This window comes from Suncus etruscus, chromosome 2 (genome assembly GCF_024139225.1).
Source record: "Suncus etruscus isolate mSunEtr1 chromosome 2, mSunEtr1.pri.cur, whole genome shotgun sequence".
NCBI classification, from domain to species: domain Eukaryota; kingdom Metazoa; phylum Chordata; class Mammalia; order Eulipotyphla; family Soricidae; genus Suncus; species Suncus etruscus.
The window spans coordinates 156912285-156927513 of NC_064849.1; positions in this window are offsets into that span (position 1 = coordinate 156912285).

Below are 15229 nucleotides of genomic sequence, written 5' to 3' on the forward strand. Positions count from 1 at the left end.
CCAACCCTAAATATCAATGAAGCAAGTGTTGGTTCTTTGAAAAATAAACAAGATCATATAACCATTAGCGAGACTCACAAAGCAAGAGAAACTTAATAAATTAAATCAGAAATTTAAAAAGGGAGTAGACTACTGATATATCAGATATTCAGAGGGTAATCAGAGAATACTTTGAGAATCTTTATATCACTAAACAAGAGAACCTGGAAGAAACGGATACATTTTTAGACTTCTATAACTTCCCAGGGTTGAGCAATAATGACCTAGAATCTTTGAACAGACTTATCACTATTGAGGAAATTGAAATGGTAATCAAAAAGATTCCCAACAAAAAAATTCCAAGCCCAGATAGATTTAATAGTGGATTCTTTCAAACCTTTATAGAGGACCTACTGCCAATACTTTCCAAGCTCTTTCCAAAATTTGAAGAAACAGAAAAACTCCTAAATAGTTTCTGGGAAGCTAACATCACCCTGTTTAAAAATGCAGACAAAGAACTACAGACTGATATCCCTGATGAGCACAGATGCAAAGATCCTCAACAAAATACTAGCAAATAGAATCCAACAACTTTCAAGATTATACACCATGACCAAGTAGGATTCATCACAGAGATTGGTAGGATAGTTTAACATACACAAGTTAATTGACATAATACACCATATCAAGGTAAAATAAAAAATTCATATGATTATATCTACAAATGCAGAGAAAGCATTTGATAAGGTCCAGCACCTGTTCATGATAAAAATTTTTCAACAGTATGGGAACTGAAGGAACTTTTCTCAATAAAGTCAGGCCATTACCACACGCCTATCGCATACACTATACTCAATGAGAAAAACTAAAAGCTTTTCCTCTAGGTTCTGGCATAATACAAGATTGTCTCTCTCACCGCTTCTATTCAGTATAGTACTGCATGTACTTGTCATTGCATCAGGCAAGAAAAATGTTGAAAGAGCATACAGATAAAAAGGAAGAAATCAATCTCTCACTGTTTGCAGATATATTATATTTAGAAAATTCTAAAGAATCTACCAAAAAACTTCTAGAAACAATATATTTGACTTATCTATATAAATATAATGAAATAGAAGCAACATTAAAAACAATCATTCACAAATATCCCTCAGAAAATCATGTATCTTAGAGTCAACTCAACTAATGAGATGAAAGACTTATACAAAGAAACCTACAAAACAATGAATCAAGAAATAAAACATAAAACAAGGAAATGGAGAATCTGCTCATGGATTGGAGGATCAATATAATTAAAAGGATAATATGTCCCAAAACATAGCACAATTTGAGGCAATAAAATAATAATATCCATAACATTTTAATGATGTGGATAAACTTTTGAATTTAATTTGGAACAATAAATTACCATGAATAGTTAAAGCAATGATTGAGAAAAAGAAGATGGGAGGCATGACTTTTAACAATTTTAAAACACGCTATAAAGCAGTAGTGGTTAAAATGAAAATAATGATAGACCTTCATTTATATAAAAAGAGATACTCATAGTTGAAATAAAATTATATTCATAGAACGGCCACCAGGTATATACTATCATTTGATCTTTATAAAGAGTTAAAAATACAAAGTGTAGCAAGGAAAGCATCTTTCTATAAGTGGTGTTGGGAAAACTGATCAACTATATACAAAAAAGGGGAACTCAGAACTCTCTTTAACACCATGCTGAAGGTCAAATAAAAAGGAAATAAAGACCTTGATTTTAGACCTGAAATTATAAGGTACTTAAAAGGAAACATGTGACATATGCCAAACACTCCATGACATTGAAGCTAAAGGCATCTTCAAGGGGGAAACACCACTGTCCAAGCAAATGAAAACAAAGATAAACAAATGGTACTACATTAAACTGAGAAACTTCTACAATTAAAAAGAAACTGTGACTATGATACTAAGGCTAATCATGGAAAGGAAGAATATATACACCCAATACCCATCTAGTAAGGGGTTAATATCCACGATATACAAGAGACTGATAGAATTGAGCAAGTAAAATTATCCAACCCTATCCAAAAATGGAAAGAAATGAACAGACATTTCTTCAAAGAAGAAATATAGATGGCCAAATGGCACATAAAAAAGTGCTCCACATCACTAACATTGACATTAAAATCAAAACAGCAATGAACTACTATCTCGCACCACAGAGACTGACACACATCACAAGATAAAAAATAGTCCTGAAGTGGGTGTATGAAGAAAGTTCTATCATTTGTTGATGGTGGGAATGTAGACATGAACCAACCTTTTTTGGAAAACAATATAGATATTTCTGAAGAAAAAAAAAAGAAATTGAGCTTCCGTATGATTCAGACATACTACTCCTAAGGTTATATGCTAGAAAACCAAAATACCTAGCAGAAAAGCCCTCTGCATTATTTTGTCGCAGAACTATTTATAAAAGCCTGAATAAACAACTCTGGTTGTTTTACATATCTGTGGCTAAAGACATTGTCTTACATACACACAATGGATTACTATGCAGCTGTTAGGAAAAATGAAGTCATAAAATTTGCTTATACATGAATGATAATGAATTTATTTTGATGAGTTAAATGAGTCAGAAGAAGAGGGATAGACATGAAATAATCTCACTCATTTGTGTGACGTAAGAAAAATAAAAGAGTTTATAGGAATAATATCCAGAGACAATAGAGATGATGACCAGGAGGACTAGTCCCTGGCAGGAAGCTTTCCATAAAGAGTGGTAAATGCAGTTAAAATAGTGAACACAATGACAATGATAGTTGGAACTGATCACTCTGGACAAAAACTGGGTGCTAAAGGATGATAATTTGCTAGTCATGGTACCCCCTTCATTAGCAATAGTGCAGATTATATTGTAAAAAAGAATAGAGTGAGAGCAAGTGAGAGAGAGATAGAGATATTTGTCCTAGAGATAAGTAGGGGTGGTGGTGGTGGAAGGGAAACTGGTAACAATGGTGATGGAAAGGGTGCACTGGTAAAGAATGATGTACATTTTATGAGTGAATCCCAAAATGAACAAGTTTGTAACCATGTTGCTTAAATTTAATTATTATACAAATAAAAAAAAAAAAGAAGTGATGCTCCTTGCTAACCATTATGCTGTTGAAGGTCTCCAAATGGTGGTTTATGTTAGTAGAAATATGGCTCCTTTGTTAGCAGACGGATATAAACTAGCTGGGGCCAATTCCGATTTTCTGTTGATATATAGCTCTCTTAATAATTATGTTTCTGTTTTCAAGTAACTTAAGTAATTTCTAGTGGAGGAGAGATTTCCTCTGGGATTTGCCTTTTAGATCTAATATTATAAAAGTGATAGCCAATGTGGTGTCCAGCAGAGCTGCTACTAGCAACATTGGGAGAAATTGGCAAGAATGCACTATCCACAAAGTGGCTATTTTTTGTTAATTCTCGGCTTTTTTTTTTGGCTTATTTTTTTTAATCTTGCAAATTTATGATTATAGAAGCAGCTTTTGACACAGCTTCTCCAACTTCTTAGGATAAATTTCATTTCCTTAGAAATGTCTTCCACAGCAGCTTTTTGTCTTGCAGTGATGTTGATCTCTGTCAATGTTCTCTTCTCTCCTTTACTTCAAAAGCTTCATTTATTGGGGTTTCAGTAAGATTTCTGTGTAGAATAATTCAAGATTTTGGTGCAGACTTGCCTTGATATCTTAGGAACATGTAAACCCAAAATGTTATTTGGCCATCCTGTTTCTTCTCATTCTTATTTTTGTAATGTTTAATTTGTAAATCATCTTTTTCCTGTTATGTTAAAGGACATTCATAACTTTAATGCCAACTATTCATGTTTAATATAATTCTAATTGTTATATCGGTTCAGTTCAACATAAAGTGTTGTTAGTTAATTATTTATTTTTATTTCTTTTGAGTTACATACAATAGTACTCAGAGTTTACTTCTGATTTTTTACTCAAGGATTACTCCTGACAATGCATTGAGTGCTATATATAGTGCTACAAATTAAATGTAGGTTGCCTTGTGCTCAACAAGCTCAACAGCTGTACTGTATCTCAGGCATGAAAATGAATTCTTACTTTGAAGAGAAATACAGTATATCCCGAACTATCATTCTTATATTGTTATTTAAATTAGAAATTATAGTAGATTTTAGATTTTATATATAAATTTATGTAAATTATGAATATAAGGCACTTTTTCTTTTGTTTTGTATGTATAAATACAACAATATTGATGTCTGGGGCCAGAGAGATAGCACAGCAGTAGGGCATTTGCCTTGCATGCCGCTGACCAAGATTCTATTCCTGGTGTCCCATATTGTTGGGTTACATCTCATTTTACACAAAACAAAGATCATCCCTGGTTTCTTTCTGTTTATTTACTACTTGTATTGACCCCAAAACAGAAATTTCCAGGTTGGAAATATAAAGCCTGGGTGGATTTATTGCAATATTGGCAATAAAAATAGGCATTTCTGGAAGATAGCAGGCTCTTCATTTTAGGTAGAGACTTTCAAACTACATATATTTCACCCTCAGCCTGGTTTGGATTATTTCATTCATGGCTCTGATTCAAACTTGTTCACGTGGGGTTGGAGATAAAGCGTGTGGTCCAAGAGCCTGCCAATTGCAATTTCTGAGCTCAGAGTCAGGAGTATCCCCTTAGCACCACCAAATAAAATAATACAAACCAAACCAAATAAAATAATAAAATAAAAAATAAAATAAAATAACTCAAATAAAAAATAAAAATAAAATAAATCAAATGAAACAAATCAAACCAATATTAATGTCACTTTTGATGTAAAGATATAATGAATATAAATGCAGTAAGCATCTAGCATTATAGGTTGTAAGATTAATATTTAATTGAATTAATATTTTGCTTAATATAATTATATTTATACTTATAGACTACCTTAATATTGAAAAGAACACTATTTGTCTTTAGTCAGCCAATGCAGTTAAGTATTTTAATTACTATGTAGTGTAATCATTAGTATGTTTTAGAAATATGCTTTAAATAATCTTTATGAATTGTTATTTAGCATAATTTAGATTATATTATTAACTTTAAAATTTATGGGTTTTGGGGCCAGTGAGGTGGTGCTAGAGGTAAGGTGTCTGCCTTGCAAGTGCTAGCCAAAGAAGGAACGCGGTTTGATCCCCTGCCGTCCCATATGGTCCCCCCAACCCAGGGGCAATTTCTGAGCATTTATCCAGGAGTAACCCCTGAGCATCAAGTGGGCGTGGCTGAAAAAAACGAACGAAAAAAATTTATGGGTTTTATTTAGGATTGGGTTGCCCAATGGGACAATTCTCAGGACTTATTCCTGACTCAGATCATTCCTCCAGGTCTTGGGGCTCATATGCAATTCTTTGCCTTCACATCAAAACCAGGTTTAGTTAGCACTGTGGGAACCTCCAAGACAATGGTAGTTGGAAATGATCACTCTGGACAAGAACTGGGTACTGATAAGAGATAAAGTGATAGGAGTAATAGTTCCTCACTAATAATGAAAACCAAAGTTTTCAAAGGGGCGGGGGAGAAAATGATAGTGAGTGAGAGAGAAAGAAATGGGTGGTAGGAACTGTGGTAGGAATTAGTTGTGAGAAATGTGCACTGGTAAAGCTTGTTGTACATTGCTTGACTGAAACTCGACCATGAATAACTTTGTATCTGTTATAAAACACAGCTGTATTATGAACCAGTGTATGGACACTTTAAATAAAGTAATTACTAGCAAAAAAATGAAATAAAGAGTGATTCAATTTTTATTTAAAGAATGATTATTGGTTTGAGGTATTACCATAACAGACTATTTCAGAGCCTCCCGAGGCACTTCATATTGTGCATTAAATGATGATATGTATTATCTAAGCTTTCTGGATTATGTTTATGTGTGCCAGTTCTGTGGGCTTGCACTTTAGAACTACTAAGCAGTTTCTATTTTTCCCCCTTTTATACGAGTGAATTTGAGATCGCACACAGCGGCACTCAGGGGTTACTCCTGGCTCTGTGCTTAGAAATCGCTCCTGGCAGACTGTGGTTACTACATGGGATGTCGGTGATCAAACCCGGGTCTGTCTGGAATTGGCCTTGTGCAAGGCAAATACCCTACTCTATGTAATCGCTCTAAGCTTTGTTTTTGTAATTAAAGTTCCTGTGTATTCAGAAATTGTTGCTAGAAAATTTTGGATCTGTTGATCATTTATTTCCTAGTGGCAACAAACTGGTTACTAACAACATCTTTTTCTTCCCTTTGACTCAATCATAGCAAACTTCTTTACATACTACCAAGATAGACAATTTTTTCCTGATAATGTTATCTAACTGTTTCTTTCATAAGTTATATTTTCATACACTGAATAAATTGATTAGTTTTTAACTATTTTAATAATTTATTCTTAGATATAATATAGTTAAGTACTAATAAATTACATGTGGATATATGCATTTTCTTTGTTTTTCATCATTATTTCCTCAATATATTGAATAGCTCATTGGTTCAAATATCAGCATCCCATATGGTTCCCTGAGCCTGCCAGGAGCAATTTCTGAGCATAGAGCCAGGAATAACCCCTGAGCAGTGCCGGGTGTGACCCAAAAGCCAAAAAAAAAAAAAAAATCAATAAGTATAGCACACTGCCTTCTCATTGATTGCTTTGTTGCTACCTTATCCTCTCTCTTTTCTATTACTATAAATTTTAAAATTATGGTCCATTGTTTATATCTGTATTTTTGTTTCTTGGAAGTTTCAAAGATAAGGCTATATTATTTGTGATTATTTAAAACAGCTTTAAATTATGTGTCTGAGTAGGCTATTGAAATTGCTTTTACTCAAACTACAGTTACTCTAAGGCTAATAATTTTCCCTTGAGCATTCTCTTTCACATTGCTTACTTGCATGAAAATAAGACAGGCTCATTTTGACATATAAATAAATGTTTCCATGAATATTTAGAATGAAATATGAGTATAAAGAAGTGTTGAAAGCATAATTTATTACCTTAACATGCAAGCTTACTTCTGAGAGTAGACTGATGAGCTATTAAAAAGTTAAGGGACACCAAGCATAAATTAGGCCAAACTGAAATTTGAGCTAACCCTTTTGTGCAAGGGTCTTTCTCCCGGTAGTTCAGATTGCTTATAAAGTTAACTTTAATACTTTTTTACTCTGTATATTACTTTTGCTTAGCAATCATCTCAGTGCTGAAAATATTTATCAGTAAAAGAAAATGGTAATTTATTACAAAGAAAATTAAGCAAGCCTTTAGTGTATTCATCCTTTTGTCTAAGAGAATGATGTTTATGAAAAGTTAAACAGCCTAAATGTCAAATTTGTCTATCATTAGAAACACTATTCACCATTCAGAATATCAAACAAAAGCCAATATGTAATTTATAACTTTTTGTAAACCACAAATTACACTACTGGATTTTGTTTGCAAAGAACTCAATCAAGAAAGTAAATTCAAAAGGAATTTATGTTTAATGTAGATCTAAGCAACTTCAAGTTTGGATTGACACAATATGAAGTAAGCATCCAAGTTCAGGTCAGTTTGTCTCTGCAAAGATTTTTACGCACTGTACTAGGCTCTAAGAGAAATAATATACAATTTTGTCTTGGGGAGATGAGTCACGTAGGACAAACAGTCATTTAGCATATCTGTTTATCAGAGATACAATGATCACACACCAGGTTATTACTAATGCAAATGTATAGCTAATAAAATTATCTGCAAAAAATTTTAGTTACAATAAAATTATATCATTCCCAGGACAAATGAAGACACAAAGTAATAATCAACAACTATTATGTTTACACAGATATTAACCTAATGAAAAGTACAGGCTAATGAAAAGAAACAAGAAAGAAGAAGCAGAAAACACAACACCTTAGAGTAAAGATTAGCTATAATTTCTTGACTTTCTAATTTATACTAATTTCCATTTTGTATATATACTTCCTCATGAGAAAAATGATTCTGCTTCAGCTACCAACAAAGCTTTATAAATATTTGTGGAATTAGTTGATTAAAATAGTAATTGGTTAAAACAAACTTCTATGACAGCATGGAAGGTGACATCATGGGGGGACAGGAGATAGGGAAGAGTAAAACTTAAGCTTAAATACTTATTTAGCCGATGAAAATTTAAAACAGACACTGAAAATAATTTTGCTGTCTTTGTCACAGAGAAACTAAACTTCTTTTTTTTTAGAAATATCCTTAAGGAAATATTTTTAATTTCTTCTCCCTATTTTATTTAAACAACTTGATTACATACATGATTGTGTTTAGGTTTCATCAATGTAAGAAAACCACCCATAACCAGTGCAACATTCCCATCACCAATGTACCAAATCTCCCTCCTCCCCACCCAACCTCCGCCTGTATTCTAGACAGGCTTTCTATTTCCCTCGTACATTCTCATTGTTAGGATAGTTCACAATGTAGTTATTTCTCTAACTAAACTCATCCCTGTTTGCAGTGAGCTTCATGAGGTGGGCTGTAACTTCCAGCCCTCCTCTCTTTTGTGTCTGAAAATTATTATTGCAAGAATGTCTTTCATTTTTCTTAAAATCCATAAATGAGTGAGACCATTCTGCATCTTACTCTCTCTCTCTGACTTATTTCACTCAGAATAATAAATTCCATGTACATCCAGGTATAGGAAAATTTCATGACTTCATCTTTCCTAAAGGCTGCATAATATTCCATTGTGTATATGTACCACAGTTTCCTTAGACATTCATCTGTTGAAGGGTATCTTGGCTGTTTCCAGAGTCTTGCTATGGTAGTTAGGGCTGCAATAAATATAGATGTAAGGAAGGGATTTTTGTATTGTAGTTTTGTGTTCCTAGAGTATATTCCTAGGAGTGGTATAGCTGGATCGTATGGGAGCTCAATTTCCAGTTTATGGAGGAATCTCCATATTGCTTTCCATAAAGGTTGAACTAGACGGCATTCCCACCAGCAGTGGATAAGAGTTCCTTTCTCTCCACATCCCTGCCAACACTGCTTGTTCTCATTCTTTGTGATATGTGCCAATCTCTGGGGTGTGAGGTGGTAACTCATAGTTGTTTTAATTTGCATCTCCATGATGATTAGTGATGTGGAGCATTTTTTCATGTGTCTTTTGGCCATTTGTATTTCTTCTTTGTCAAAGTGTCTGTCCATTTTTTTCCTCATTTTTTTAATGGGATTAGATATTTTTTTCTTGTAAATTTCTGTCACTGCCTTATATATTTTGGAGATTAGCCCCTTATCTGATGGGTATTGGGTGAGTAGTTTCTCCTACTCAGTGGGGGGCTCTGGTATCCTGGGCGCTATTTCCTTTGAGGTGCAGAAGCTTCTCAGCTTAATATATTCCCATCTGTTAATCTCTGCTTTCACTTGCTTAAAGAGTGCAGTTTTCTCCTTGAAGATGCCTGTAGTTTCAATGTCCTGGACTGGTTTGCCTAAGTGTTGTTCTATATATCTTATGGCTTCTGGTCTGATACTGAGGTCTTTAATTTATTTGGATTTTACCTTCGTACATGAGGTTAACTGGGGGTCTAAGTTCAAGTTTTTTGTAAGTGGCTAGCCAGTTGTGCCAACACCACTTGTTGAAGAGGTGTTCTTCACTCCATTTAGGATTTCTTGCTCCTTTATCAAAAATTAGGTGATTGTATATCTGGGGAACATTCTCTGAGTAGTCAAGCCTATTCCACTGATCTGAGGTACTGTCTTTATTCCAGTACCATGCTGTTTTGATAACCATTCCTTTGTAGTACAGTTTAAAGTTGGGGAAAGTAATTCCTCCCATATTCTTTTTCCCAATGATTGCTTTAGCTATTCTAGGGTGTTTATTGTTCCAAATGAATTTCAAAAGTGCCTGATATACTTCTTTGAAGAATGTCATGGGTATCTTTAGAGGGATCATATTAAAGCTGTACAATGCTTTGGGGAGTATTGCCATTTGGATGATGTTAATCCTGCCAATCCATGAGCAGGGTATGTGCTTCCATTTCCGCATGTCCTCTCTTATTTCTTGGAGCAGAGTTTTATAGTTTTTTTTTTTTTGCTATATGAGTTTATTATTTCTAGAAGTTTTTTGGAAGTCTTTAAGGTTATATAAGTAGAGTATCTTGTCTTCTGAAACAGCGAGAGCTTGACTTCTTACTTTCCTGTCTGGATTCACTTGATATCTTTTTCTTGCCTAATCGCTAAAGCAAGGACTTCCAGTGCTATGTTGAATAGGAGTGTTGAGAAAGGACAGCCTTGTCTTGTGTCAGAATTTAGAGAGAAAGCTTTTATTTTTTCTCCATTGAGGACAATATTTGCCTCTGGCTTGTGGTAGATGGCCTTAATTATATTGAGAAAGGTTCCTTCCATTCCCATCTTGCTGAGAGTTTTGATCAAGAATGGGTGTTGGACCTTATCAAATGCTTTCTCTGTGTCTATTGATATAATCATGTGATTTTTATTTTTCTTGTTGTTGATGTTGTGTATTATGTTGTTAGATTTATGGATGTTAAACCAGCCTTGCATTCCTGGGATGAAACCTACTTGATCGTAGTGGATGATCTTCTTAATGAGGAATTGAATCCTATTTGCCCGGATTTTGTTGAGGATTTTTGTATCTGTGTTTATTAGCGATATTGGTCTCTAATTTTCATTTTTTTTAGCATCTCTGTCTAGTTTAGTTATCAAGGTGATGTTGGCTTCATAAAAGCTATTTGGAAGTGTTCCTGTTTTTTTGATTTTATGAAAGAGTCTTGCCAGGATTGGTAGTATTTCCTCTTGAAAGGTTTGAAAGAATTCATTAGTGAATCCATCTGGTCCTTGGGCTTTTGTTTTTGGGCAGACATTTGATTACTGTCTTAATTTTCTCAATAGTGATGGGGGTGTTTAGATATGCTACATCCTCTTCATTCAACCAATCGAAGATTATAATAGTCCAAGAATTTATCCATTTCTTCCAGGTTCTCATTTTTATTTTTAGTGGCATAGAGTTTCTCTAAGTAGTTTCTGATTACCCTTTGAATCTCTGCCATGTCAGTAGTGATCCCTACTTTTTCATTCCTAATACAAGTTATCAAGTTTCTCTCTCTCTCTCTCTTTCCTTGTTATTTTTGCCAGTAGTCTAACAATCTTGTTCATTTTTTCAAAGAACCAACTTCTGTTGGTTGATCATCGGATTGTTTTTCAGGTTTCCACTTCATTGATTTCTGCTCTCAGCTTTGTTATTTTGTTCTGTCTCCCTATTTTTGGTTCCTTTTGTTGAGCACTTTCTAATTCTATGAGCTGCGTCATTAAGCTCTTCAGGTATGCCCCTTCTTCTGTCCTGGTGTGTGCTTGCAAAGCTATAAATTTTCCTCTCAGGACCGCTTTTGCTGTGTCCCATAGATTCTAATAGTTTCTGTCTCCATTGACATTTGTTTCTAGGGAGGTTTTGATTTCCTCTGATTTCATCTCAGAACCACTGGTTATTTAGTATTAGGCTGTTTAACTTCCAGGTATTAAAGTTTTTCTTCTCTGTCCCTTTGTGGTTCACATATAATTTCAGGGCCTTGTAGTCAGCGAAGGTAGCCTACAAAATTTCTATCCTCTTGATATTATGGAAATATGTTTTATATGCTAGCATGTAGTCTATCCTGGAGAATGTCCCATGTACATTAGAGAAGAATGTGTATCCAGGTTTCTGGGGGTCGAGTGTCCTATATATATCTACTAGGCCTCTTTCTTCCATTTCTCTTTCCAGGTCTAGTATATTCTTGTTGGGTTTCAGTCTGATTGACCTGTCAAGTGTTGACAATGCCGTGTTGAGGTCCCCCACAATTATTGTGTTGTTATTGATATTATTTTTCAGATTCGTCAACTATTGTATTAAATATTTTTCTGGCCCCTCATTTGGTGCTTATATGTTTAGGAGAGTGATTTCTTCCTGCTGTACATATCCCTTGATTAATACAAAATATCCATCTTTATCCCTTACAACTTTCCTGAGTATGAAGTTTGCATCACCTGATGTTAGTATGGCCACTCCAGCTTTTTTATGAGTGTTGTTTGCTTGGATGATTTTCCTCCAGCCTTTTATTTTGAGTCTCTGTTTGTTCTGACTATTCAGGTGTGTTTCTTGTAGGTAGCAGAAGGTTAGATTGAGGTTTATTTTTGATCCATTTAGCCACTCTGTATCTCTAAACTGGTGCATTTAGTTCATTGACATTGAGAGAAAGAGTTGTCCTGGGATTTAATGTCATCTTTATATCAAGGTTTGGTGTGTCTGTTGGTCAGTCCTGTCTTAAATTAGGTCTTTCAGTTTTTCTTTTAAGACTGGTTTTGAGTCTGTAAAATTTCTGAGCTGTTGTTTGTCTGTGAAACCATGCATTGTTCCTTCAAACCTTAAAGTGAGTTTTGCTGAGTGCAGTATTCTAGGAGAAGCATTTATTTCATTGAGTTTTGTCACTATGTCCCACCACTGCTTTCTGGCATTGAGTGTTGCAGGTGACAGGTCTGCAGTAAATCTCAAGGATGTTCCCATGAATGTAATTTCTCTTTTCAATCTTGCTGCTTTCAGAACTCTTTCTCTATCTGTGGGATTCGTCATTGTGACTAGGATGTGTCTCGGGATGTTTTTTCTGGGGTCTCTTTTAGTTGGTATTCTTTGGGCATGCAGGATTTGATCACATGTATTCTTTAGCTCTGGTAGTTTCTCTTTAATGATGTTCCTGACCATTGATTCTTCCTGGAGATTTTCTTCCTGGGTCTCTGGGACTCCAATGATTCTTAAGTTGTTTCTATTGAGCTTATTATAGACTTCTATTTTCATCTGTTTCCATTCTTTGAATAATTTTATTTTCATCTGTTACCATTCTTTGAATAATTTTTCAATTGTTTGATCATTTGCTTTAAGGCTTTCTTTCCAATCTTTTCTGCTGTATGGTGTTGTTATTCATCTCATCTTTCAGTGTACTAATTCTATCCCCAGCTGCTGTTAACCCATGGGAAAGCTTGTCTATGTTTTTCTTCAATTCATCTACTGAGTTTTTCAAACCTTTTATTTGACCTGAAATTTCAGTTTGGAATTTTCTGACTTCTATCTTCATATTCTCTTGATTCTTATTAGTCTTCTCTTCTATACTTTCTTTGAGTTATTTGAACATCTTTTAAATTTCAATTCTAAACTCCTTATCTGAGAGACTGACTAGTTGGTTGGCCATGTTCTGGTCATCTGAGTTGCCATCTTCATTCTCTATGTCTGGTGCTGGCCTGTGTTGTTTCCCCATTGTCACACTTGTTTTGTGAGTTTTTCTACGGGATGTGATTGTATCCATTGGCTAAATGATGTGCTCCTCTGGCTCCTCCCTCTCTGGGCGTGTAAACTCTTCTTAAGGGAAGGCTAGTCATGCTCAGATGAAGCCACACACAGGATGAAAACAGGCCAAGAATGCAGCACAGCATATGAGATAGCCAGAGATAGGTACTGGCATTGAGTTCCAGCAGAGTTCAGCGGCTTCCCCCTTTTTGGGCCTATCAACTCACCTCGAAATTAAACTTCTTGAACATACATTTATTTTATCATTAGCTTTGGTACATTCCTTTGGGAATGATGGAAATAAAACAAGGAAAAGATTAGATCTCAGATTTATATTTTAGTGTGCTATTGTATATAACTTTTAAGTAACTGAATTAACAAATGTAGTCCAATTAGGCATACCTGGCTCTTATTCACAGTTAATCTACACATGGATGATGTAATACTTATAGAGGTTATTCATTCCTGGTGTCATTTATACCCTACAGCTGTTAGATTTGCTCATTGATATGCTAATGATTAGTTTTTCTTTATGAATTTCGATTTCCTACATATAATAGACTATTTTATGTTTTATTGTTTATTTGGTTTGTGTTTGTTTTCCTTTGTTTATTTGTATGTTTTTGTCTACTTTTGCGTCATATCTGTCTGTGTCCTTGGTCTATTCTGGGCTTGTTTAGGGATCATTCCTGAGAACCAACTGGTGCCAAGGATTGAATCTGCTCTTTCTACATGCAAATAATGTGTCAACCATTTGAATTTTATTCTTGTCTTTGTAAAACTGTATAATAAAATTTGTTTCACTCATCTTCTTTTCTTAGATAAGGAAGTAGGGAATGGGGTACATGAAGAAGATGGGAATTTTTACTTAAAATTTTTACTTAAAATTGACATTTAGTAGTGTTGGGTAGTCTTGGACATCTTAGTGGTGGTGAGGTATAGTAACTTTACTTCAAGGCTATAAATGTAAAATACTACTAATTAATATTAGTAGTATATCAGTACTACTACTACTACTACTACTACTACTAAAACAGTGTGCTGTGAGAGACCCCTTAAACTTTTTGTACTAAAAATTCTCTCTAGGGCCAGACATATTGCAGAGTGGGTAGGGGTTTACCATGACCCAGATTCAATCACCAGCATCACATTTGGTCCCCTAAACCTGCTATGTGTGCTCCAAGGGCAAGGAGCTAGTATAAAGCTCTGAGCACAGTTTGATATGTCCCTCAAAACAAACTTAAATTTTCCTTTAATCTTACTTTTTTCTTTCTAATATATTCCTTAATAAAATATGTATTTAATTTAAGTATGGTAGTTGTGTTTTATTTAAAAAAATTTCCACTACTCTCAGCTATTTTCATTGAATCTCCTCAGGCCTATTATAGCTGCTTTTTATATTTTTCTTTCCCTTCATCTGGTGTGTATATGTTGGTTTGAATACACTACTCCTAGGTAGTGTCTATCCCTATTTTCAAAATTCTGTTCTTTACTTTGAACATAAAGTAGTCTGCTGTAAATATGATATCCCATGTACTTTTTAGGCTACATCACCATATATGTTTATTTTCCAAATATTTTTGAGTTGACATTTATTATGAATTCAAATGTATCTTGTAGATAGCACATTGTTTGATTTTTGTTTCCCAATCCATACTTCTTTGGCTTTTGATAGACTTTAGTTCAGTGACATTTAGAGAATTTATTTTTATGAAAAAATTGTTATTTTTCTGTTGATTTTTTATCATTTTGCCATTTAACATTTTTGAGGAATTCATACAGTATTCCTTGTATATCATTTTTAGGTAGGTGCCACAAATCTCTACATTTGATGATTGAGAATTATTTTATCACTCCCTGTGTCTGAGTGATAACGCTATAGGAGATATGTTGACTGCATTTTCTTTTCACTCAGTACTCCCAC